This window comes from Cheilinus undulatus, linkage group 2, assembly GCF_018320785.1.
Source record: "Cheilinus undulatus linkage group 2, ASM1832078v1, whole genome shotgun sequence".
NCBI lineage: Eukaryota > Metazoa > Chordata > Actinopteri > Labriformes > Labridae > Cheilinus > Cheilinus undulatus.
Window position 1 is genome coordinate 41,907,615 of NC_054866.1, and position 26,161 is coordinate 41,933,775.

The window sequence follows — 26,161 nt, forward strand, 5'->3', positions numbered from 1 at the left end:
TGTTTTTAATTTGACATTAAAAAGTTTTTTGTTTGTTTATTTGTTTGTTTGTTTGAAATTAATAAAATGGTATGGCATCCAAGGGAGTGAATACTTTTCATGGGCGCCTTTTTTCTGGTTATTTTAAGAATGTTTTTTCCACACATCGTAGTTATTTCTAAAATGGCAAAAACACAAAGGGAGAAAGGCATTGATGCTTTTTCATGCACCGGTATGAATAGTGTCCCCCAAATAACGGAAAGGTTCATTCTTTCTGTGAGGTTAGTATTTAATGCGTCCGTATAATAGGTTACATCATAATATATAAATGAGGGAAATTGCTAAGACAACCAAATGTGACCATTAGACCAAAGCAAGGTGTCATACCGACAATCAAAACATAAACGTTCAATTGTTTCCACCTTTGACAAGCAGCCACATTGCATATCCCACAGTCATTTCATGCCGATTCGAGGTAAACCACCGCTGATTGGCTCTGACATGAAGTAAGTGGCACTCTCATGATCCACTTGCACGCCGTCTCCAAGGAAGGTGGGCCCCGCCCCTCTCAGCGGTGTGAAACAGCACGCATGGTCCGTGGACAGGAAGGCAGAGGCTGGAGAGGCGACCAGAGACGTGGATGGGTAACACCGGTGTGTGAAACATGCAGATTCCAGAGTCAGGATGGAAGCAGCCAGAACCGAGGGGTATCGGTGACAGGTACGTGAGGACGGCGGTGAGCGTGCTGCTTTATTTTAAAGGAGGCTCGATGTCCGAACATGCTTCCGCGTGGTCCTAGCGCCGTCTACACGCATGACCGCGTCACTCAATCATACAAGTTTATCAGAGGTGACAGCTGATGCCGCACTGAGGTGGCCGATACGCTCCAGTAGACTCACCAGACAGGCTTTTAAACGTCCGCGGAGTATTGTACATATGCTGCTTATTAATTCAGTGAGACGTCAGAGATTTGGGGGTAAAAACAGCCGAGTGACGGTGCATACAGCAGGGTTAACGTGCATGTCCAGACATCCCTGCTGCACAGCAGCCCTACAGACAAATGTTGCTTCTCCTCAGCACCAGGCTGCCGCTTTAACCACACATACAGAGAAACTGGCTGAATAAAATACCAGTCGGAGGTATTTGAACGCCTCTGTGGTCTTTTCTGCTGTTTGTAAAGGAAAAGGGGCGTGTGGCCTCAGTGCGGTAAATTGTTGCATGAAGCAGTCATCTATGTAGCCGGGCTCCTTGTCTCTCTCTCTGCGATGTAAACAGATGATCCGGTGATGCTTCTGTGTTTACATCTAGCTTTAGTGACAGATCATGTGCAGGTGACTAAAGTGAAAGGCAATAGCTCATTCGTGCAGCTGCTTTACTCCAAATGACCTTATGGTGTCAAGTTTGTTGCAGCGTCACTGCCATACTCTGCTGCTGAAAGTGGTGTCTTCCTGTCCTCATACTGTGCTGAGATAAACATCCTGAACTGGCTGGTGCACTGGGGAATCATAGCTGATGTGAATGTGCAGTGCTGTAACATTTTTGAAGCTTATGCTGCACCAGATTTATAGACTTGGGACAGTTGAACTCTGTTTAATCTCTGTTTTTAGAAATGACGTTTTGAGCTGGAATAGTCAGTTCAACACTGACAGAGTGAGAGTCTTAGGCCTGGAAGCTTTTATTTTCATTATTTGAAAATTAAATGTTATTTTTGACAAATAATGCCACCAATGAGGCAGTGAGGTGTTTGGAGTACTGTTACCAGACTATTCCACATTAAAGCAATGGAAGGAAATGCTTTATGCTGAAGAATAAAAAAAGATAAGAGATAATGTACTGACTGCTGCAGTATGCTTTATAGAGCTGCTTTAAGTATTGGTTCCCAACCTAGGGTACAGGACCCCTTGGGTGGGCACCAGAGATTTCAGGGGTCTGTCTGCTCTGAAGATGTTAAAATTAGGTTCCCTCATACTATCCAAAATCATGATAAAACACTTATGAATAGTTCATACAAAAGTATTTTGGGAAGAACACTTATGTTCTGCTTTAAAGGATAAAAAAAAATTCAAATTGATGTTTATTTTTGACAGCAATATATCAGTTATTTGTGTGGGTACTGAGAGTTGGAGAAAAAGGTGTGGGGGGGCTTTCTTGACTGACATCAAAAAAAGTTGTACATATCTTAGGGGGCCCTATTAGACCCCCCTAAGAGATTTAGAAAACAAAGAGGATTCTGTTCATTTTTGAGAAATAAAGTCAAAAGTCTTGATGAAAAAATTCAAAGCTTGCTAGATTATAAAGTCATATATTTGAAAGGAACCAAACTCTGAATTTTTGAATTTAAAAAGTTGTAGATTTACAATATAAAAGGTGGAAATGAAGGGATGCAGAAAGACAGGAAGGAGATCTGAACACATACGAAATATAATGGAGGTGGCTGGGGTGGAGGAGGGTTGCAAGAGTTGCACTGAAACTACTGGCTGCGGAGGAGAGGAGACAGATTTTGAAATATGACAGCTGCAGGATCATTGGGCTTTTTATGCCTTTATTTTACAGAGTAGGACAGTGGATAGTCAGACTCAGATGAGAGATATGAAGAGAGACATGCAAGGATGGAGCCACATGCTGGACTTTATTTATTTAGAGTGACCCTTGTATGTTGTCATAATAGTGGATAGTTTATACATAGATCTTTTGGCAGGAACCTATTAGGTAAGTAGACCTTTTATGTTGGGACTTTGTCAGTGAAAACAATTATAATTGCTGCTTTATTTTTCTTGCATACTAGCTGGGGATCCCTAGCATAAAAATGTTGGCAACCACTCAACCACTGGTTAAGTTATGTATGACTGCATTGAAATGCAACAAAGCATAATACATTCATACGTTTAGATGTTGAAACAAAGTGAAACTAAACTAGTATTTAGTGAAGTTTTACCAAGAATCAATCAACATAGAGTGCACTTTAAAGGGCGCTCCATGAAGTTTGTAGTGTATTTCTTAACATTGGTGTATTTCTTCGTATTGGTTTGAATGTGTGTCAATGATGGGGAATTCTTGCTGTAAGGAGTTTTCCCGCAAGTAAAAATGTTACAACACTCATTGAAATCTCTTAAACCACACAGCATAATCCACTTTGTATCCGTCCTTATGCTCAGCGTGTTCCAATCCTATAATTTGGCTAAAAGCATTGCTTCTGTCCCCACACTCTTTCTACCCAGAGCCCCTGAGCTCTAACAGAAGGTGTCATCGAGGCAAAGACGAAATTCTTCGATTTTCAAGAACCAGCAGATGTTTAGAGGCTTCCCCTGGAAAACAGTACTACTCTAAACTTTTATGTTGAACTGTTTAAACAGAGAAGTCGGTTAAATTTCTCTGAAAAAGTTTAGTGAATTGTTCTCAAAAATCTGTTGTACCATCCTGCAGTATTTGCCGTGTTAACACCAATAATGGAAATCAAACGTGCAGCCTCTTTGCACATCACACTAAAACCAATTTGTTTTCACAGCGGTGGCCTGAATGCAGGGGAATAATGAGAATAGTGCATGGTTATTTGGCAAAAAAAAAAAAGTTGATCCCGGCTCAGGTTTTGCAATAGCACAGAGCGAATCAGATTAGTGCTAATGCACATTAGTAACTGAGAAGTTTTTCACTTGAATGGGGTTATTCTGCTTTCAGCTGTCAGAGTAACGGTATGTTTTTACTGCACCCCCTGGTCCTTTGCATTTTAAATGAACTGCTTAGTCTGCTTTAAAGCCCTCTGATTTACCTTTTTTGCCATTTATCTATCCAGTCATTCAGTAAATTCACATCAAATTGAGCTATGGTTGTAGCCAAGGGTGTAGTGGTGCCTGGAGAGTTGGATGGACTCTCAATTTTTAGGGGATAATTTGCCTGGCTGTAGACTGGTCTGGCACAATTACAACACCCAAAAATGGTGTATTTGCACGTTGATCAGCAATTTATTTGTCTGACCTCAAGTAGGACCATGATGAAATAATGATAAATGAAGCAAGCTGAAGGAAAGTATTGCTGCCTGATTGGTTCCTGTTGTTTAAAATCCCAGAGGACCCCTAATAAAGATTTTTGCATGCTCTGCCTCTCATTGGCTTACACTGAAATTTTTTGCACAACCAAACAGCAAAGGCCGTAATAAGTTTTGGCAAATTAGAGGCAAAGAAAGGCAGGTCATGTCTTCACCAACTGAAGAAAAAAAAGCAGCATACTCTGAATGATGAGTATCAGAGGGGACTGAGAAGTGGGTCGACTGAACTGAGACCAGAGGTGAATAATAATTAATTACTTTTACTCAGATTACTGGAATGGAGTAGCTTTTTGTGTACTAGTACATTTGAAACTAGTAGTTTTACTTAAGTATATTCTAAAGGGAATATTCTACATCATGACATTTTGAAAAGCATCAAGTACAGAGTAAATAAATGAAACCTTAAAGTCAAAAGGATGTTCTAGCTTTCTGTCAGTGACATTAAACTTGCCAGCTGTTCGGCTGACTGAGAAAACATGAAAGATCACACTTCACTACAAACCCTCAGTTGCTACTCAGCGTTGCATAGACTAGTCGACTAGTCAACTTTACTGCTGTGTTGACCCTTTTGCTTGAACTTGACAAGTTGCTAATCCTGTGATTAGGTGTTTGCAACAAGGACACCAAGAGGACGGCAGTTAAGGAAAAAATCTGTCCCGGCAGAAAGGCTGATGTTGTTTTCACTGGTTCCCAAAAGTGTTCATATAATGCATGTCGCTAACATGTATTATGGTTTGCACATAGATTTTGCTGGTTGTTGCAAACTATTCCCTTCTTGTGGATTCATGGCGTCATCAATGACTAGTCAAAGTTGACACAACTTGTTTCTCTTGACTTTCGGCTGTAATAATTCTGAAGTCTTGCTACCCTATTAGCTACTCATTACGTTGAGTAGACTTTTAAAGTACTACTCTTCATTTTTACTTGAGCAGATTTATGGAACACTTATTTTACTTCAATCAGAACAGACTCAGTGAAGTTAACAGTGATTTATTTCACAAGTTTGGAATCGTTTGAGATTGTGAAATGTCTTCGGTGATTAGATTCCATTGTGATGTCTTTATGAACTTGAAGGGGTAGTGGGGCTGACTGCAGGATATGGTATATATGATGGATATTCGACAGCCGTAGGATGAGATGAGGAAGGACTCAGGACTGAGGAGCTTGACCCAGGCACTGCTAGGATGACTTGGAAAGAGTGATTAAAGGAAGAAAGACAGGAGACCTGGACACAGATGAGATGTAATGGAGGTGGCTGGGGTGGAGGAGGGTTGCAGCAGTTGCACTGAAACAACCTACTGAGGAGGAGAGGGGACAGATTTTAAGATATGACAGCTTCAGGATGGTTGGATGGAGAGAGGTCATGGCAGAAAGAGATAGACACCCATACTAGCTGATTACCAGAGCGAGGAGAGGGAGACATGTGAATGAGTGATCATTAATGAGTGAAATGATGAATGGATATGAAACAGTCTTCCTGCTTGAACTTACACTAAGCTTCTTAACTAAAGTAACTGTACTTTTACTTGAGTACAATAGTCTCATACTTTTTCTACCTTTGACTGATATTAATAAATGAGTGGCCATACCTGCGTATACCTTATACTACACCCCTGGTGGCTTGATGAGGATACTGAACTTGACTAATGTCCTTGTTCCTTTGTACATACACAGCAGGAGAATCAGTTTATTGACAAGAGCATGTCTGCCTCCAGTACAGTAGATGGTGATAGCCCCCCTCTGCTAATTAGTAGGAACCTTCTTCCTGTTTACCTTGCTGACAAGTTAGCAAGTGATAAACCCATTATATGCTGGATTGTGAATCATGGACACATTTTACAGCTTTTTATATGTTGTACATAGTCTATGATTTACTTTTGACACATATTGAAAATGCACTATCCTCTTACTTTTGGTAATATTGAAAGGAAAACAACAGCATGACATCTGCTTTGCTAAGAATTTATTCTTATCATTCTCTGGGTCAAAGTCCAGCGCAAAACATGCAAGAGTTAATTGATCTCCCACTACATCACCTACTTGTAGGTGTTAGTCTGGCTTTGACATGCATTTTAAAGGTCTTGTTTTAACCTGACTGATACAGCACTTTGACTTTTTCTTACTGCTTGTAATTCTAATGACTGTTTTATTTTTGCGACTAAAGTCAGAGTCAGAAGTTATCCATGGATTTGCCAGTTTGGAACATTTTGAATGTTGTTTTTAAATACGAGGTTCCCGTTGTTTTGGAGAAAGTCTTAAACTGGAGGTTATCTTGTTAGAGGTATTGATCAACCTGTGTGAAAAGTGTTTCTGCAGCGGATACAGAGCCTGCATGCATAACACAAACAGCAATCAGAATACCTCATCTGTGATGGAATAAACAACCAGGATGTGGAGCACCCAGCAGAAAGGCCCCAGTGTTGGGTGATGTGTCCTCAGGGTGGTAACCTGAGCCCACCTGTGTGACATGTCTGCACAGAGACCTCACCCTCCCTTTCTCTGTGTGGTCGAGCTGTAACTAGTTCTCCTCCCCCCCTGGCTGGTGTCCTCACTCTTTAACTCTCCATCTCAAAGATCTCAAATGTTAAGCCAACTTCAGGCACTGCAGCAATTGTAGCCACACATGAAAGAATGTCTGCACATTCATATGCTAATTTGTTGGCTTTTTCCACAATCCATGACTTTGTTCTTTATGCATGTAGAGCGATGTAGTACCAAACACAGTTGATTTCTTCAGATGCGCATAATTTAACCCTCAAAAGTGCTCTTTGTGAATTATTCATTTCCGTCCCACTTACACATAACTCTTCATGCCTTTGCAAAGTAAATACTGAAGAGAGAGTAGTGTAGAGTGAAGTGAACAACACTGAACCAAGTGTGATGGCATTAACACATACTGGTCATTAGAAACTGTTCAGAGGTATTTTATTCTCTACAGTGGTTTTGTATTTTTTAAATCAGTATATTTATTTTAAATATAATGATAGGAAATATTTTTGAGGAAAAAAATCACATGTAGGATGGCATTGTTGTGCAATGCACTTTGGGTAGTGATGTCAAACAGATGCATTGTTTTTCTTCCTACAACTTTTCTTTTGAATGCATGATGTTGGATTTTTGCTGATTTTTGATATGCTGATATTTCCAAACTTGTTTTTGCCATATCAACATATAAAACCATATTATTGTAAACAACACCTAGTGTCTCCTTTACAACAATTTCACAGTTACAGAAATAAAACCAATTATTTGATTCTTCTATAAGTGAAAGATGTATGAAAATCTGGAAGTGATTTCTTTGGATTGCATGTGCATGATGTGCGAAATGTACCTTTAACAGTAACAGTAAAGCCAACTTTCATCTACCGTTTTTCTGAGCTACAATCAGCACTGTAACCGCAGAGAGCTCTGTAGTGTAATAGATAAAAAAAAAAAAGCAACCCTTTTTCTGGATCTTATTTTTTCCAATTAAAATTAATTCTCCTAATTCAACAGTAGGTTTCAGAGTCACTGCTTGAGAAAATCCTAAGAAAGTGTTTGAAATAACACAAAAAACACATTTTTTTCCTCAAAGCACACTTTGAAGTTTAAATAATGGGGATGAAAAAAGAAAATATATCAGCTAAAGTCCCTCTTAATACTCCACAAATGTATTAATACATTCTGCTGCTGCACTATATGGACCAAAGTATTTGGCTGCCTAACCTTTACGCCAACAGACATATTTTATGCAAAAACATGTTCTTTAATATGGAGTTAGCCCCTTCTGCAACTACAACAGCCCCCTCTCTTCTGGGAAGGCTAACCCTAACCCATAAGAGTTTGGAGTGTTTCTGTGGGAATTTGTGTCCATTCATTCTGTAGAGCATCTTTATGGTCAGCCTGATGTTGGACGAGATGGCCTGACCCGCAATCTCCATTCCAGTTCATCCCAGTGGTTCTCAGTGGTGTTGAGGTCAGAGCACTGTGCAGTCAGGCCAAGTTTTTTCCACACCAAACTCATCAAACCATGTCTTTATAGTCTTTGCTTTGAGCACTGGTGGAATAGAAAAGGACCTTCCCTGAGCTGTTGCCAATGAGTTGGAAGCATAGCATTGTCCAAAATGTATTGGTATGTTGAGGCATTAAGATTGCCCTTCACTGGAGATAAGGAGCCTAAACTAAACCCTGAAAACATCCTCATACCATTATCTCTCCTCCACCAAACTTCACAGTTGGCACAGTGCAGTCAGGCAGGTAACATTCTCCCTGCATCTGCCAAACCCAGACTTATCCATCTGACTGTTAAACAGAGAAGCGTGATTTATCACTCCACTCAACACATTTCCACTGCTCCACAGTCCAATGTCAGTGGCTAGGTGCTTGATTTTACACACCTGTGGTGACAGGTCTGATTGAAACACCTGCATTCAATAATTAACAGGTGTGGCCAAATACTTTTGACCATTTAGGGTATTTCAGCTGTACATAAGGATACTGATAATTAACTTTTGGACATCCTTAAAGCCTTTTCAATTTGAACCTAATGTTAATCCAATAGGGCAATGTCCAGATATGCATGGTTGCCTCTACAAATAAAGCAAATAAGAAGAGGAGGTGTGTTTTATGAGTATGAAGTTTGACTACAGCCACAGAGCTGGGAATCTTTCCTGACTTATGTCATCATGTTAGGTGGCTGATTTTAGGTATTACAGTGTGAGGACTGAGCTAGGCCAAAGCCTCAGCGGCATTCACACAAATCTCCAGGAGTTGTAGAGAAATGCGGTCTGAATGGCCATTATTTGCCCCTCAGGTCTTATCAATGAAATGACCACAGCAGTACTCAGCTGCAGAGCAAAGTTGTTTGAATATTTGTCTAAACTCCTGTTTAGATGAATATTCTTGTCCTGTTTACTCCTGTTTTTGAGTCTCTCTGAATGTTTCATATTTGCTATAGCTGAATAGAAGCTCTATTGAGGGTTAGGAGATCCCATGATTTAGTTACTTCATTTAATTATACAAGTATGAAGTCAAACTAATTTGGTTGGTGATGGATCAGTTGATCTAAATTGATTATTACGACTCGGTTGATTCATTTGATTTCACAGTTTTGTGTTTGTATCACAGATCAGCTGTTTCCAGTCTTTCGTCAGAATATCTATTTGAAAATTAAATATTTGGTCTCTGTTGCTCCAAAATGTTCACAGAATGTAATTTAGAGGACAATTTCCCCCTGCAGCTGTAAGAGACGGTCTGAATCCCATTTTATCAAACACTAATGTGACAGTGGTCCTCTCCCACACAAATCCTGTAATGAAGCAGCTACATTGTGTAACAGTGTTGATGTTGCAGCTGTGAGTGGTCTTGTCTCTTGTTGAATGCAGTCTTCACAGGCTGATAGCCAAATTAGTCTAGTGAGAATTATCTGCTCTCTTTCTGCACAGAACAGCACTGTCCTTATTTAATAGGGAGATTGAGTCTTGTTGCAGCCATATGCAAGAAAGGGCTTAGTCCGTTTTTCTAGAACATGTATATGAAATAATGACATTACATAAATGTTTTTTGTCTAAATCGAGCAGACTTTGTTCTCTTTCCAGCTCGAGCTGATTGATGAAGGACAACTCTGTGTTCCTTCCACCTCTGTTTACATCCATGTTGTATTGAGTTACAGAGAGAGCCCGGTGTTCCCTTGTTCCTCGGACAGGACATCTGTCTCCATTAGAGAGAACTATTGATGTGCTGCTGTATCCGTCTGTCTTCCTCCATCTTTGGACAGTTGAAAAGAGGAAACCCTTTGTTATCGCTCATCAGCCACTGTATACATCCGAGATTGAAGTATCATATCCTTTGAGCAGTGATTTACTGAATCTTTGAACCCTGCGTCTGTATTTTACATGCATTTGAAAAAGATATGCACACATTAGTTTTGTAAACTGCTGATTGCAGAGGCTGGAAGTTGCCTCATATTCCTGCATCTGACACAGTGAGGTCATGTGTGATGAATTCATGATGTGCTGACAGTCAGCATAATCCGGAAAAGCACCTAAATTGCTTGCCAAGATTTGATCCCAAATGCTCTCCAGAGGACGTCCCCCTTGTGTTTCTGCATGTTAGAATGACTCTGCACTCCATTCGATGAGAGAAAACGTTGCTCTACTAACATTAGAAAGAGCTTCAAGGTCTGCTAGTCTATATGTTAAAGCCTTAGCATCATACTGCAGCAGAAACATGATGTATTAATTTCAGCTAGCGACTATAATGAAGGTGTGGGTGCTCTCATGAATTATTACAAACCTTAATGAATACTCTCATTAAATTTAAAAGGAATAGACGGAGTGCTGCAGCTAACACCTTGAGAAACAAACAGTCTCCTTCTGCAAATGAGGCAATGCCGAGTATTCACTCCAGGCTTAAAAGCCTCTTTTTAAAATGTGGTGGTCTTGGGTGATGGTTTTCTCCAAAGGGCCAGTTCGACTTATTCTATCTTCTATCATTAAGCAAGATACCAATGTCTGTACGAGCAGACTAGTGTATTATACCTGCTCTCTGCAATGGTCATGAGCTTTGGAAAAACATCACATACAATCATCAGAGGCCTCATCAGAGCTCTCTTTGTCCTTTTTTCAGAGCCATGAGCATGAACGTATGACTATCTGTCAGAATGTTGATGATCAGCAGCATCATGTGGCTGATGGAGCCTTGTGGTTTTGGGATGAATAATGGATACTAAGTGCAAAATGTGCTGAAGCTACAAGCCTCTTTTGGGAGGCTAGAGTTCAGGCAACTTAATCACGCCATCAATCATCAACAATAACTTTTAAAGGGCTGTTCGGTTTACTTGAGTTTGACCCTTGTGTGGGATGGGTTCTGACTTAAGAAGTAGTTCTGAGAAGGAGGCTGTGCTGAGCAATGCTGTGCATAACCAGCTTTAAATGCTTAGTGTAAGGGCCTCCATGTTACGGAGGGGAGTTGGGGAGCCATCATAACCTATGGCACGCACCATGATAAGACGTGTCCTGTTGCAATAATAAAAATTAAGAGTTTCCTTGAAAATATAGGAAAATATTTAATATACTGAAAGACCTCTGTTTTAAAAAATATATATCATTGGAATGGTCACTGTTTTTTAGTAATGTAGATATTTTGATGCAAAAAATTCTACTTGTTTTAGATTTTGCACGGTCATTTTCTTTTTTTGTGAATGCCAGACATTTATAGTCTCCTTTTTCCCTACATGTTAGAATTTCTGTTTTTTAAATCTTTCCCTTACAAACAAGTATTCTATAGATATCGTACATACTGATACTCTCAAGAAAAGATGCACTGATTGTAAAAAATTAGGGTGAATGCCAGAACCAATGTTTTTTCCATCGCCCTTTTTGGTACAACAATCCCACTATGCCAACATTTTCTTTTATATCTGATCATAAAATCAGATCAAAGTTTGTCTAGCAGGTCACATCTTCTGCCCAAAGACAAATTTCTTCTCAGAATCAGCCATCTGGTGTGTGAGATGCTAACTGATAAAACACAATAGATAAACATCTGCTACTGATATCTGTTCATGCCACATTTTTTTCTGATAGGTGATGTTTGTTAACAAGTCGATACCAATGTTAGATCGATAAATCTGTGCATCACATGTTTCTAGTATTGGTATTTAATTGTGAAAGCAAGGTGTGCCATTTTCATAAGAACCACTGGTTTTATTGAAGTGTAGTCTGAATTTTGACAGCTACATGCATATTGACCTGTAAATCAGTGCTTACTGAGCTAAGCATGCTTTCTAGCAGTTAACGTATCATGTGGGTTACATGACTGTCAGTGTGCTTTGTCTGTAAGTCTGTATATTGTTGACCTTACCCCTCAGACCGCTGCACTACAACATGCTTTGAGCATAGTTTAATATTTAGTATCAGACAGCTACCTATGCTCTCTATATGGGTTCAGTCCCAAGAAATCAATTCCTGCTTTTTCTTCCCATTTTAAATTATTTCCCTCTCTGTATGGCTGTCTTTGATGTCGGCTCTTGAGAGTCAACTCACTGCTGGAGACCACTGGATCCTCTGCTAATGATCTCAACCCGGTCTGAGTTTGCTGCTTTCATGTCTTGCGTAACCGTTGCATTTTTCTCTTTCAGATATCAGTTGTACATCGTGTCCTTTTCAGTACAATGGATCATCTGTTTCCTCAGAGGGTACCAGGAGGCTGTTTGATATGGTAACTGAGGAGACCTTGAAGAAAATAAACATTCGAATCCTCATGGTGATGGACTTTCCATTAAAATCTATGAAACAGCCTTATGACAAACAACATGCTGTATACAGCTGACCTTCCTGTTCGATAGTAATAAATGATGTACATGCAGTCTGTGTGTATGTATATAATGCATTCAGAAAGTATTCAGACCCCCTTCACTTTTTTCAGCTTTGTTATGTTGCAGCCTGATGCTACAGTCAACAAAACATTTTTTATTCTCATTAATCTACACTCAGTACCCCACAATGACAAAGTAGGAACAGAATTTGTGTTTTTTTTTTTTTTTTGCAAATGTATTAAAATGTAAAAATACTGAAAGACCACATTGATGTAAGTATTCAGACCCTTAGCAAAGACATTTGAAAGTTAGCTCAGGTTCCTCCCATTTCTCTTGATCTTTCTTGAGATTTTTCTGTATCTTGATTGGAGTCCACCTCTAGTAAATTTAATTGATTGGACATGGTTTAAAAATGCACACCCCTCTATGAAAGGCCTCACAGCTCAGAAGAGCCATAGTAAGAGAGGTGACCAAGAACCTGATGGTCACTCTGCTCCAGAGATCCTGTGTGGAGATTGGACAAAGTTCCTGAAGGACGGCCATCGCTGCAGCCTTTCACTGCTCAGGCTTCATGGCAGTATGGCTAAATGGCAATCCAAAACACATGAAAGCCCACTTGGAGTTTGTAAAAAGTACCTGAAGAACTCTCAGACTGCAAGAAACAAGATTATCTGGTCTGATGAAACTGAGATTTAACTTTTGGCCACAATTATAAATGTTATGCCTGGAGGAAACAAGGCACTGCTCACCACAAACCCAATACCATCCCAACAGTGAAGCATGGTGGTGGCAGCATCATGTTGTGGGAGTGTTTGTCAGCAGCAGGGACTGGGAGAATGGTCAGGGTTGAGGGAAAGCTGAATGGAGGAAAATAAAGAGATATCCTCCATATAAAAAGCCAAGCCAAAGGGCATCCTTAATACTTCAGGATACCAAGACACTTGGGACAATGCTATGCTTCCAACTTTGCGGCAACAGTTTGGGGAAGGCCCTTTTCTATTCCAGCCTGAGCTCAATTTCAAGCATTTTCACAAATGGTTTGAATACTTATATCTTGTGGTATTTCAGTTTAAATATATTTTCAAACATTTCTAAAATTCTGTTTTCACTTTGCCATGATGAGGTATTGAGTTTGGATTAATGACAACAAAAACTATGTTTTTATTGGGCTGTAGCATCAGGTGGCAACATAAACTGAAAAAGTGTAGGGGGATAAATACTTTCTGAATGCTTGTTTATCTGTGGCTGTTGTGTGCAGTTCTGAGAATTTAGTTTGAATCAACTGACAGATTCTGTTGAATCAACATCTTAATGATAAGTCTGACAAACACCCTTTGTTATATTGTTATATATGAGTTAGAGCAGTGTGAGAGAAGGAAGCAATTTGGCTGTGTTCAAAGTTGTTGCAGCTGGTGACTGACACCAGTGGTTTCATCCTAGTATACATGTTTTCCAACAATCCTATAATAATGCAAAGTTGCAAGGTTTGTATTTGCATAGTGACTCTCCTCAGCTACCTTTTCCTCACTTACAGCCTGCCCTGACGGCTAACACTGACATTAGCTAAGTGTCTGCATCTTTTGCTCTGTAGTGCTGGTCGCTGTTCTTCTCAGAAAACTAATTTCCTTCATGGTAACTCATTTCATAGTGGACAAGTAAACACCAAAGCTACATCCAGTTGAATTATACTTCCTCCTGTGGTCCAATCAGAGTGGCTAAAATAAAACGGTGCACAGTCAATTATTAACTGACCTTTATTTTAAGCTATTCTTGGGAGCTGTGATGTGATTTGGCCTGTTAGGCGTAACATATTGGGCTCCAATGGCTTGAGAATGTGTTAAATCCTGTTGACTTTTTCCACATTTTATGTTAACGACTTCCCTTCAGAACAAATCAGAATTTATTTAGGCGGTTTCAGTGCAGTAGCCAAAGAGTAGCAAGTAGGAAGTTTGACTTTTATGAAGCAATTAAAGAAGCAAAAATCAGAAGAAGAATGACATGCATGAAAATTTAGTATTCAGTCTCATTAGAGTGGCACTGTTTGGTGGTGTCAGTCTCCTTTTGTAAATGAGACTGTATCTGTTTCTGCAGCCAGTCATCTGTTTAACCCCTGCTGTGAAGCGTGGAGGCATCAGCTGTGTTTTTGGCAGGAGCTAAGACACATGTAAAAATAAAGGTTTAAAGATGCAAAATCTTAGTTTCGTTCCAACTTAGGTAACTTTGTACATATATAAAGTAATCATATAGCTTTATTTCCTGAAGGTTTCTTTTGTTAAATCATCTAAACTAGAGTTGTATTACTTTGAGGAGAGGCTGTATTTTTTGGGGTAGAGTCCTATTATTTAATGTGTATCTTGGTAAATGGATCTCTGTCTTTCCTCCACCTTCAGCTGTTTTTTTCTGTTCACTGTGGCTGAAGGTGATTGGCAGTGATTGCTGTTGGTTGTGACACCTGGACAGCATCAGCAGTCTGAAGTGTTGCTGTGGATCTGTAACCGTAGTCTCACCTGCCAAATTGCTCCGCGGTATTGAATGGCCTGTCAATGTATTGGATGTCCAATTCAATCAGGTACCAAATTGAGTGGGGATAGCATGGGGCCTAATAGCCCTGTGCTGCTGATGAGAAAGCAGACTATTTTGTTTAGTTGAGCTCTTTGAAAGCAATCTGCATTTCTGAGATGCCTGTGGTGAGAGCAGACGTGGATTCAGCATCAGTCCACATTTCACTGATAGATGCATTTTGATGTACTGCTAAATAGACATGTACTGTGCTGCAGTGTTAATTTTGTCGACTAAAACTATTTGTCGACAGCCTTTTTTTCCATGACAGAAACTAGACAAAGACTAACAAAAATAGATCTGTAATGACTAAAACTGACTGAATCGAGTCATGACCTTTAGAATCGTAATCGAATCGTGAGGTACTTCAAGATTCACATCTCTGCCTTTTAGGCCCTGGCACCATTAAAAAAAAATATTGACTGAGCCCCAGTATCAGAAGAAACCCAACCCTAATCTTTGCTGAACCAAAGTAGACCATTAGAAACTACATGAGTACCCCCCACCCCCCCCACCCCCCTACACTTTGAAGTACATTGTTAGCTTTTTGAACAATCTCTTGTCCCAATGACTTCATGCGCTTCCAGGTCTTTTTGTTTGCACTGGACTGCATCCCAACAAATTGTTTGAACACTAATTGAAAAGACGAAATTGGCACACGATGTGTTTGTGTGCAAAATCTGAAGAAATTCTGGCACCAAACCTCAAAGACAAATCTGTTATTGGGACAGGATTACCTGTGTGAAATTGAGTTCAGAGAACCAACGTTATGATGTCTGGTTCCCTCTGCAGACCAGACATTCCTGTCCTTACTATGAAACCCTGTGGTTTAGTTAATATCAGGGTCACAACCTTGGCAGGACATGAAGCTGCACTGAGAGGAAGTGTCTGACCAAGCTGCTGAGAGCTTTTTATGTTGGTCATAGTCATCACAATGTCTAGACATGGCAATTCACTCCTCCGGTCTCAGTGCCTGTCTCCCTGTCCCTCCTCTGCGTTGGTTGTCAGGGTGTCTGCATGCTCTCAGCGCTCATGCAAAGCTGCTGCTGGAGCACATGATGCAGGCTGCAGCCAAACAGGCGAGGCTGTGCCCTCTCTCTAATGTTAACTCTGCCGCTTCCATCATCTCTGCTGACGTGATAGCCACACGACATCACCGGTGCTATGACAACAGCAAGCCCATCCTCTCTCACTCACAATTCCATTTTGGACTGTTCCAAATTAATCCAACACAACACATTAAGACGGCGACCCTTTCAGCCCTCGGTGCCTCGGAGGCAAAGAAAACATTAGTTTAATTTCCTAGATTGCTGTTTCTGCAAAGCCGGCTTTTTAGCCACAAAGAAGAGAGATTAAAGCAAGAGTAATTTCCATCCTTGCCACTAAAATGAGGTTAACTTTACAAATAAACTGTAACTGATCAAGTCTGGGAAAATGAAGGCCTGACAGCTGTTGATCCTTTCTGTTTTCATACAACAAAAAAGCTGCAGCATTTAGTGTAAACATAAGGCTACTCATCGGGGAGTGGAGGGGCAATTACAGAGGAGACAAGGGAGGGAGCACACATTCCTGCTGGCAGTAGGTTTGTAGTTTAGGGGGATGGCGTTATAGGAGGAAGGAGGGAGCAAGAAGGGAGGGAGGGAGTGTGAAAGAGTCAGCGAGAGGAGAAGGAGGGGAGGAGAGGGGTTACAAACAGTCACTCCCCCACCCTCCTTCAGTTCCTCAACTCATCCTTGCACTCAGGAGTCAGTTTGCTGTGGACTTGCTGGAGGAGTATCAATAATCCCCTCATGTAGAGCTTGAAATTTGCCCCTCAGTGTGGGGTTACTCTTGGTTCCTATGTGCAGAAAAAGAAACATCTCCTGGTTGTGCAGAGTAAGGTAAGCCATTCAAATTGATGTAATTGTGTGTTTTGCTTGTTTGCAAGATTGTGTCTTCAGCTGTGTTAGTAGATAAAGGAGACAAATGGCTGTCCAGCTTCAAACCTCCCACTCTTCAGAAGAGGCGCTAAATAACACCACCAACTCCACGCTGAGTCAGCGTGTGGCCCTTGAGCATAGGTTTCAGAGTGGACTTGAATAGTCAGAGCTAACCAAAGCTCTTGCAAATCATGCAGCATGGAGGTTTTTGTGTTAGGATGTTTACTTCATAGTTTCCAACAGTGTTTGTGTTTCCATACCCTATAATTTCATTGGGGCTTTTTGTGTGTGAGTGTGATGTAACTATGTCCTGGGGTCTTAACAGCCTGTGTTTAGGGTGGGGTTTCCACCTCATGTTTGTACCTGTAGCTCTCCTGTATAGGGAACAACTTCACCTACAACTGCAGGCAGCGAGCCATTGTATTGCTCTCCATTCCCTGCCAGACGCAAACAATGCTGCTTGTGTCTGTGTCGTTGTAATGACAAAGCAGCGGCAGTGGTGGTGGTGGCGGTTTTGTGATGCTGAGAAAGAGAGATGATGAATTGCAAATGTGAGAGATGGTCAAAGTCAAGGAGAATTCCCAAAGCGCATCCTGGAGAGAGGGGGGTGCTGGAGGACTTCATGATGTGTGAGTTCATTTAAAACCCCAGCTTTGTGTTTGAAAAGCCTGTGGTGTGACTCCCGCGGTGGGGAGAGGGGCGAGAAATGGTCATCTGGTGTCATAGTTATGGAAATGTATTGACCGCTTGGGGCTTAGCAGGACAGGAGGTCAGGCTCCAGCTTTCAGACTTGTAAATCATGACAAAGCTCTTGTTATGAGCGCAGAAGAAAAATCTTTAAAACACACAAACAGGATACTTTTAAAAAACTTCATTTGAAAATCACATGCAACAGCAAACTTGTCTTTACTCAGTCTAATAAAATTACTCTCCCGAGAGGAAATTATGTGTAATCACAGATTGTTTTGCATGATCTTGTGTCATAAGCTTCATTTAATTAAAAGGCACAGTCTGCAGTAGAACAAAGGTTATATTGTAGATTTACAAGCCAGTTGAGTTCATCTGAGATCAGGTGGTCTTTCAGATTCTTAGCTTGTTATAAAAGTGAGGCTATATATGGAGGGATGGGATTTTTCTGGTTCCTCTGGTTACCACAGAGTCTAACTATGGCTCATTCTGTTTTGGATGGTGTTTTTTCCTGTTGTATTTGTTGTGTTGCTGCAGCTGTGTTGATTTTTTTAACACAGATCCCAAAAGTCCTGAATGTGTAACCTCACCCATCGTTTATAAAGGAACCACTGTTTGCACTGTGTAAAAGTCATGGGTGTAATATAGAACTAATGCTTTATATTTGTTTCCGATTCACATGTCACGGTTTGACCATGTTTGTTGAGGCTTAGTTGTGTTGATAGATGGTGATGTGTTGTATGAGCTGTCATATATCGATCTTTAGCAACTTTTTCAAAGGAAATTCAAGGAAGGCAGCAACTGATTTGAATAGCCTGAAACAGTTAAAATTGCTTTTCTCTACAAAAAGGCCATGCTCTGAGCTGTTATCACTATGCCATGTTTTTAAAGTGAAAAAAGCAAGCATTCTTAATTCTTAAGCTACGTTTGTGTCCAGAAAGTAGTGAAGTGTTCAGGCAAAAAATAAAAAATACGAAAACTTACAGGGATTAAAAACGCCGTCTAAAGCAGTGGTTCTCAGCTAGTTATCCTCAGGACCCACTAGTTTCTTCAATGACAAATCACGACCCAAATTTTCAAAGTTTCTGGATCTTGTAGAACATATATTTTACACCCCATTTCCCCACAATTACAGATATATTTTTTTGCCAATTTCCATAGATCTTTAGATTTTACTTTATCATGGGCTAAAAAGCTTTGCCGTTCCAAGAAAAGGAAATAAATGAGTTGAATTATTGAGAAAACATTTAAATGGATCCGTCTTCATGATAAAACAGAGCAAAATAAAATGTATTGAAGCATGTCCACTAAGGACTGCAGTATTTCATTGATCTTATGCCATCTTTTTTCCAGACACACCCTGAAAACATCCCTGTAACCCACATTTGGGTCCTAGCCCACTAGTTTAGAACCACTGGTCTTAAGCCTAGATGAGGGCTCATGTATGGTCTGTTTCCACAAAAGCCTGGTTTGGTTTGGTACAATTTTGCCACAGTTTGGCACATAACACTCTGATCTTACCTGTGTTTCCTCAGCTGATGTCTGTCAATTTTGAGAGATCCAGATCTTTGGCTTAGCTCAGTAGAGCTGGTTGTTTGGCTCCCAAACAAGTCTTCATTTGGTAGCAGTTTAGCTTTGAAATGTGGATTAAATAAAGACAAAAATGGAGGAAAGGAAACTGGCACTCAAACAGAGGCTAGCTACCATGGCTTATTTGCAAACGGCACATCATTACTCTGTCGCTCACACCATAAGACTTATTTGGTTGATAGTATATCTCTATTTCAATTAAAAGATGTTTTTGACAAAATATGGATTTTTTATTTATATACTGAAGAGGCTCAGCTAGCCTCTTAGCTCAGTACAAGAGTAATTTGTGATATTGATCACCCCCATGCAGGGTAATTCTGTTAAGTTGTAGTAAAAATTACTTTTTTGTGAAGTGTAGGGATTGTACTCAATGGATCTCTATGCTGCAATATCATCAGAAAATTTTAACGCACATTAAGAGCCGTGAAGTACAAACCATTCCCTGTTTCCATTCCACCTCTTGACCCCCAATAGACATTTAGGATCATATGATTACAAACATCCTATAGAGAACAGAAAGATGTTACTGTAAAAGTAGACTGCTGGTTTCACTGTAGTCGTATTTTAAAGAAGTAAATGCATGGAGGTCCTAGACTCCAGCTGAAATGTTCTTTTCTGACATTTTATCTCATTGCCACACAGGAGCCCTGTGCTGGAAATGGTGATCAGGGCCGCTTGGAGGAAAAAGACACATTTTCTTCCCAGTGTTGTGTAGTCATGTGTGTCAGGATCCACCTTGGCTCTGCTTCAGCGCACAATACATCACTGCATGAGACCGGGAGCTCCAGGGGTGTTACGGTTGAGGTGGTGCTCAGGGATTCACCAGGGACTCTGTCAACAGATATGATTAAGATCAAATATCCCCAGTGCATGTAAACATTGGACATGTCATTAATGAATGCTTCTTTTTTAAAAGACCATTGCAAAAGTTTGTTTTTAGTCAGGCTACCTTTAGGGAGGTAGAAATAATCTCATCGAACCATCCAGTCTAACAGTACAAGGTGGACTGTTGCTTCTGTTACCATGTGCATTACAAAAATACAGAATCTTTATCAGCTTCTTATTACTGTAATCAAAATGCTGAGCTCTGACATTGACCCAGAAGTGATTTTGAGTGGAATTTGGGTTGTATGCCTGCACTTTAAATGCTAAATAATAGAAAGTGACTCAAACTGAAGCCATGCTTGCTATTCACTGACCTGAAAGCAAATGATTGCCTCTGTGGAAAAGATCTTGAGTGAACCAGATTTAGAAAACATATTTCCAATGCATTATTGCTGCTCCTCAGTGTCCTTGGCATTGTGTTTATTCTGCTGCCAGCAGAGGGACATTCAGGCAGCTGCCATGCTGAGACTGCTAGGTGAAAGGCTCAGCCAGCAGACTGGCTGCTAGTCTGAAAACATCCATTCATCTCTGTTTTGTTGTGCTGTTGGCTTACTGAAGTGAGGAGGACATTTGATTAGATTAGAATTTTACATAATGAAGAGAAAAGTGCAAACCGGGGCTGAATGTTAACCCATTCAGGTTAAGCACATGCAAAAGTGTAGAAAAATGCAAACATTAACATATCTTCAAAAGATTTCCTCAATGCAAATTTTCTTGTAATGTGTTCTTAGAGTTGCATTTATATATATGTGTTTTTATTCATATGCATCCTAAAGACTATCCCTAGCCATCAGGGCAGAGGATTTACAGCAAAGTTAATTTGATCTCTCAGCTTTCTCCTGCACTATCTTATTTCAGCGTCGAGTTGTTTTTTTCACATACTTAATCATCATGTGCGCTGGTTCCCAGTATATAATATTCCCTGGTGCACACACCAATTTGCCATTGCAACACAAACCTGGTGTTTTGGTAACCAGTGAGTCCCAGCATTGATACCGTTGATCACAAATCTGTAATCATAAAACTGTCAGGCACATTTGCTCCTAGTGTGAGGAGAAAATTGTTGGGTGTGTGTGGAGTCGTCCTCGGGAGCAGCGGATTGTAAAAGTCTGGAATGTGAAGCATGTAAAGACAGACGAGTGTGGATGCTCGGTGCAGTGACAGTAACAGTAACAGGCAGTGAGAAGGTCGGCTTGAAAAAGTCCCCAGCGGTTTTGTGGTTGTGATATTTTGTCAGAGCAGCTGCCGTGTTTTCTTCATTCCATGAAAGACTTTTTTTTACACTTCTCTGATGAATACTTCCATCGCTAAGTGTGGAGTATTAATCTTGAATTCCTGTGTGATCCATCCTGTCACTTTCACACATTTCCTCCACGTCTGATGGTGACTTTATCGGGAGTTAAGTTTGAAACCTTTCAAAGGATTTACTTTTGCCCTTCTGTTTGCTTCAAAGTTTGCTTTAATGAGGGCTGAGCTGAGATCTACAGATAACCGGGTTTTGCTTTGGATGTAAATCAACTTATATGAGAACTAAAGAAAAATGAGAGGATTATTGATGTTCAGACACAGTGCTTTGTGTAATGAACACTGGGACCGGGACTTAGAGAATTTAAATTTAAGAGAGATGACAGAATAAACGAGAGGTTAATTTAATTGGGAGATTGGCTTAAATTAAAAGATTTAACAGAACTGCTTTGTTCTGGCATATCCAAATTATCTAAAGCAATAAAAGAGGCTACAGTTATCTTTCTGAACCACTTATGAGAGTAAAATAACAGTTAAATCTTCATGTCTCACACAGTTGTTACATTAGTATGCACAGTTTAAGTCAAGCTATGGTTATAGCCAGGGGTGTAGTGGTGCCTGCAGAGGTGCATACTCCTAATTTATTTCCTACATACTCAGAGTATCCCATTCAGGAAAGGCTAGTCGCCCTGTGTCATAAACAAGGACATGTTAGACCCTCCTGCACACTAAAAATGAGCCTATAGTATTTGCACACTGTCACTTCACCTGCTTATTCCAGAAGTGAGGATGTTTATTAAATTAAAAGAAGAGCAGATTTTAGATAGATAGATAGATAGATAGATAGATAGTTAGTCTTTTATTGTCATTGCATTGTTGGCAGTGTCCTCTGTTGCAGCAAACACAGCCGTCCAAGCAATGAATAGAAATCCGCAGCCTCTTGTCGTCAATCCTGCTGGTGAGGGAGCGGGCACCCAGGAGAAGGATGCTCTGTACGTCAGGTTTGTGTCGGGCCATTCTTAGCCTAGCCTGCAGCCCGGCTTGTTTGCCTCGCTTCCGCCTTCTCGCACAATGCCATCTCTGCCTCCTCCCCACCGGCTGTAGGTGTCGTGATGCTCTGCACTTTCCTGTCAGTCTCCGTTTATCCGTTCTCCGGATAATCGCCGTTGGGAAAGATGTAAACTCTGAGGGCATGCTGTTAGTTCTGGTGTAAGTGTAGGGCTTTGTTTTGCTGCTAGTGATGGAGTGCCGGGCCGCTGCGTCAGTACGTGCCACCCCATGCTATCTCACCAGGTAGCATTCAGTAGTCTCCTGTTGATCAGGCAGTGTTTCATGGCAGTTACTGGCAGTTGTTGTTAGCTTTTAAGCTAGCCAGGCATTGGAGTTGCGACTGAGGTCTTCTTTTCACCTTTTTTGGGTTTTTCTTGATGGAAATTTCCCGTTCTTTCTCTCAGATGTGTCCTGGACCATCTATCTTCTTTGTTTTCATAGGTTTCAACATATGTTGTCAACTTATTTGTGAAAAAACAAGTCCAAGATATAACTCAAGAGTGCATCTTTCTTGCAGCCAAGTGATTTTACCGTCACCCTAGGCCATCTGACTACAGACTGAGACATCTACATGAATATACATTCAGAGAGAACTATTTCATATTCCACAGCAGTGTTGGGGATTATGGGGTTCAAAGCAACACACTAGAATACTCTCTGCCATGCTAGGATAGAGAATTCTGGAGTAGATTACTCTAGGGGTCGACCAATGGTTTTAAAGGTCTATACTGATACTGATTGATTGTAATTCACGAGACCGATAACTAATATCTTGAACTGCCATGCATTTATTATGAGGTACAAAATGTACCTAATGTGGCAAAAATAAAGTTGCATGGTCAAAAATGATAGAAAATAAACAATTTCGCCTTAGCTCTGTCAGCATAAGAAATGTAACACAGTAGCAGGAAAACAAGAATGATGCCCTACGCTCAGTGTGTCGGTAGCACCTTGGCTAACATGTGGATATGCTAGCACTTATGAGACATCTAGACAATCTAGGCAGATTGCATTGTGTGCAGGACATACTGCAAGACTGCTGAGAGAGAAAAAAGCCAGAGGGGAAGACGCACCTTGCAGTGGAGCCATGGTATCTCACTTATCCTTTATCTGTAATATAAATCTATACTGATAATCGTTCAGGCTGATAGTCGGTTGACCCCTTGATTAATCTATGAAGACTGAAAAGTAAGAAAGTGTGCTCTATATACCTGTGAATACCCTGCACTACATCACTGATTATAGCTCAGTTAGGCCATTTAAGTGAACTTTTGTCTCGATAAGCAATAGGACCGACTGATTTAACGGAAGCATGACTGGTATGGACTGGGTATAGCATATGCAGAACACCAAGTCCAGTCTGGTCAGAATAAAGTGTTAAAATTCAAGACTAAATCAATCTTCAACCACATACTGAGGTGTGTTAGTCCAGTCCAATTTGGAGAGGTCGGATTTAGTGTGATTTCAGTCGGACTACCATGCTAACAGGTATTTTAATAGTCCAGTTGTAGTGGTAATAACTCAAAAATTCAACTTTCTCTAACTGCATGTAAATGTGCTGAATGTTTTCAGTTGTTGATTAAGCTGGATTTAAGCCAATTTGGTTAAGTTAAAAAAACTAAATCTTTTGAGCCAGGCTTGCAGCAATAAATTGGTTTTCAGTGCCCCCAAAATTGTGAAAGTCTGTTTTCATGAAGCATTGCCAGAAATAGAGAGTTCCAAGGACATTTACTTGCTTCTAAGGGAAACTGGCAGCCATATACCACATTTTTTTCATTTTAAATTCAAAGCCCTGTAAAGCACAGATCACATTAACAGTCTGTAGCTAAAACTTTCCTAAAATGTGTAGAAATGAAATCTATCTGTGTTATCTGAGTAGATAATACTAGGAATAGTAATCTTTATGGTGCACTATCTGGTGAAGCAAAATAACATGTTCAGGCTAAGCTTTAAAGGCTGTCATATATGAGATGGTGGTTTATGAAAAAAACTCCCCTCTCTCCATACTATATTAAATTACATCCTTTATTAATCCCTAAGGGGAAATTCAGAAACTTAACCCCTCCCCCATTTGACTGTAGTGAGAGGAATCACAAACACATCCTGTACTTACCTTCCTTTGTTTTCCAGCAGTCTGCCGCCAACGTGTTATCCAAATTAACAGCCGTTTACGGACTTCAAAGGTCGTCAATGAGGAGCTAAAGAGCTGTAAGCAGGATGTGGTCTGATGGCACTTCAGCTCAGACCCTTTAGATAAACAAATCACCCATATTGATGATAGAGATAAAAGTACTCGGCAAACAGAATTACACAACAAAATCCTATAGCTTGAGCCAGTGTGGAAAGACCAGCGGTTTGTCTCAGCTTAATATACAACAGCATCAACATTAAGTGAGATTTTATTCCACCAGGGTCCTGTTGGGGTCTCTACGGTGTCAAATTAAACCCTGTAGCTGTGGCCATAGAAGCACTGTAAGCATTTTTACCCTTTAAAGTACAATAAAGATTTGTTGACCCAACAAAACCTGCAGCATCTGCTGTACACAAACCCCATACCGCTCAAACAGCAGCAGCAGTGGTGACCTCTGCACACAGACCTGCTCCAGAGGAAACACTGGCAGGGACAAAGGTGCCACCAGGCTAAACATCGCCAGCTGCTGCTCAGCAACAAGCTCCTGAAATGGTTTCCAAAGGTTTAGTGCAGAGAAAATCCCTGGATTTTAAATGGACCATACCTTAGAAGCGTATGTATGTAATCGTGGGATAGGGGCTTATCTTTAGCAGGACATAAACAGAGGGAAAAGCACAGTGGTACCACCCTATAGAACCATACTTTCCTAGTTCTCTCTGATGACACTGCAGAAACACAGCCACAATACCATAACAGCAAGTAAATACTTCAAAATGGACAGAATATTAAGCTGTACTGTTGCAGGTTATCCAGGTGTGTTCTAAAATTAAGTTCTGAAAAAATTAAAGAACAAAACAAGTCTTTTAAGGTCAAACCCACCAACTGGTCCCCTATTATTTTGGGGTATGATAGATTATGTCTGTCCGTTTTCTATCACAGCCACCTTTAACTGTCTTAATACATGCACTCATGATTTTTTTTCTTGAAATTTTCAGGCAGGCTACCCCTGAAATCTCCCGCAGCTGCTCATTCACATACACTTCCCACAGCAGGAGGCTTAAGCGTGTCAGACGGGAGGAGGGTGGGGGGCCTTTGTAGGGGAAGACTGCATAACATGAATGAGGCACAAGTGGTTGATTAAGTACCCACATTTTGCCTTTATATCTGTGTTACATGTAGAGTTGCAAACTGGTGAACAGCAGAAATAATGAAGCAGTTAAGTGCATAAAGATGGCATTTGTAGGAAGTTTTGAGGAGTTTTGTGTGTATAGGAATTACAGAGCTTTTCTGCAGTCTTATCAGGTCTCACACTAGCTGTATGGTCAGCCCCGATTTCTGCTTGATGTGTGCTGGCATCTCTCTAAAGGCTGCTCTCCAGAGTCCCCCAGCATATGACCACCTGAGCCTCTCTTGACGGGTTGGAAAGGTAACACACAGCAGCAGGATTTTCTGCCTTCATCTGAGACATGAAATCAGTTCAGCAGCTGCTGAAAAAGTCTCTGTGGTTCAGTTTACTGCTTGATATGTCTTCAGTAAAATGTTATCTTGTGAAAATGTTTGTAACTTGCACTTTTATCTACCATTACGGGTCTTTTTTGACTAATGGTGCATTTCCATATGCGGTACTGGCTAAACCTTACTCAGTTTAACCAATCACTTAATTTTCCGTTACAGTTTATACTTTGACAGTAATTCAGTCTAGGTGAAACTGCTGTGATATAAAATGACAATGAAGGACATTAATGCGACAGTGTGTAGGTTCTCTGTGGCTTTTTGTC

At 40.5% G+C, this 26,161-nt stretch overlaps 1 protein-coding gene across 3 annotated transcripts in view; it reads left to right on the forward strand.

Annotated features, from left to right (window-relative positions):
* The first annotated feature begins 289 nt into the window (after window positions 1–289).
* Window positions 290–26,161, forward strand: part of tiam1b (TIAM Rac1 associated GEF 1b) — a 62,275-nt gene continuing 36,403 nt past the window's right edge. For 2 of the 3 annotated variants that reach the window (XM_041799265.1, XM_041799283.1), the window contains exon 1: window positions 290–699. The gene's annotated coding sequence lies outside the window, so the exon portion shown is untranslated. Of the gene's footprint in view, window positions 700–16,646; window positions 16,757–26,161 lie in introns of those variants that run through there. The other variant, XM_041799274.1, reaches the window with a different exon arrangement.